The sequence below is a fragment of the Eumetopias jubatus genome, unplaced genomic scaffold, assembly GCF_037043125.1.
Source record: "Eumetopias jubatus isolate StellerSeaLion01/CBP00866 unplaced genomic scaffold, mEumJub1_p1.0 scaffold_5, whole genome shotgun sequence".
Lineage (NCBI taxonomy): Eukaryota > Metazoa > Chordata > Mammalia > Carnivora > Otariidae > Eumetopias > Eumetopias jubatus.
In genome coordinates this window covers 11,057,644-11,059,454 of record NW_028274811.1, presented here as the reverse complement: position 1 = coordinate 11,059,454, position 1,811 = coordinate 11,057,644, and positions in this window count along the sequence as shown.

Below are 1,811 nucleotides of genomic sequence, written 5' to 3'. Positions count from 1 at the left end.
GACAAATACACATAATGACAGATTTGGAAAAACAGGTCATACAAATAACTGTGAATAACACAAATCCATAATTAACTTCATTTTCCACCCTAGGCCACGATCTGGCAGTGGCGGTTGCTGGCCTGGAACAGAGTGCACCGCATGCAAAGCTTTCTCCCTGGGGTGCTGGTTGGCCAGTCCTGGCTTTCTGCAGCCCCTGGGGAGATCCACAGAATGAGTATCGGCTTTTCTCCTCTTATTTCATCTATTTATTTTTTTAGTAAACTCTGCCCAACATGGGGCTTGAACTCAGAATCTCGAGATCAAGAATTGCACGCTCTCGGGGCGCCTGGGTGGCTCAGTTGGTTAAACCGCTGCCTTCAGCTCAGGCCATGATCCCAGGGTCCTGGGATGGAGCCCCACATCGGGCTCCCTGCTCATGCAGGAAGCCTGCTTCTCCCTCTGCCTGCCGCTCCCCCTGCTTGTGCTCTCTCCCTCTCTCTCGCTCTCTCTGTGTGTCAAATAAATAAATAAAATCTTAAAAAAAAAAAAAAAAGAATTGCACGCTCTACTTACTAAACCAGCCAGGTGCACCATCTCTCTCTTCTTAGAGGGGGTATAGGGGCAGCTCTTTACCCACCTGCACCCTCTCCATCTGAAGTGCCACACGGCCTGAGTCAGGCCATCTTTGCTCACATGTCCCCAGCCTCCTACCTCACCAACATCACCCTTTCGGGTGCCCTAGAGAAACGTAAGCCTGGAAAGCCGGGCTCAAATTTAGAAATCTTGGCCTCCTCAAGGTTCCTGGCCTGTGTCCAGCCCTCCTCTTCACCCCCTAGGCGCCCTCCCACACCTTGAGAAGCTTCCCTCCATCACATCCTGGACCTGGGCTGTACACCCTGACAAGGACGGTCCAAAAAGGATGCAGGGAAGAAGCCCATGCAGAGCCGGGAAGTGGGTTCAGGCGGGAGCACCAGGATCTCTGGTACCTGGAGCATGGTCTAGGAAGGGGCCTCAGCGATTCCTCATCTTACGGGGAGTGTTGGGATGGGGTGCCCTAAAGTGCGGGGGTGTGGGGGGGTTTGATCTCAGGGCCGTACCCGTGTTCATTCCTGTCGGGACCTTGGGCATCCTGACACCTCCCCTCCTCTGCCCCTGCCTTCTGCCCTTTCTGCACGGTCCCAGGGCCGGGGCGGGGGGGGGGGGGGCGGGTCACAGAATTACCCCCTTGGCCTGTGGCGGGGCCTTGCCTTTCTCCGCTTCCCAGGTCGTCTCTGCCACTGACCTGACGTGTTCATTGGGCTTGCAGGAAATCTGGAAAGTCCTCTCCCACGTGACCCAAGCCTGGCTTTAGGATTCTTGTTTTGCTATAACCTCAAAAGCTGCCCCTTTCTTCGCCTTTCTCCCTGCCAAAATACTCTAAACCTTTGGAGGCAAATGAGTGCTTCTGGAGGAACGGGAAATGCCAAGGCAAATACATTAAAATTTTTCAGAGTTGGCTAGAATGAAGGGAGGAGGAGACACCGGTGTGCTCTGAACTTTCAGGACACCACAGTCCGTTCAAGCCGCCACACATTCAAAAGGCCGGAGGTGGGAAGATCAGGTTTTTGGGGGAAGGGTGGGGGGGCAGGGAAAAATAGCCATTTGTCATATTCAGGGGGCTTGAGCTCACAATCTCAAGGCAGGGCCATCAGTAAGCAGGTGAGTCCTGGAGGACTTGCCTGGAAGGAGATTTGCATAACATTTGCAACTCCTTTTATTTATTAGGCATTTATGTCAGGTCACTTTAGAGGGAGCAGGTGAGGATTCAGGAGAGTCTTAACCGCACACCC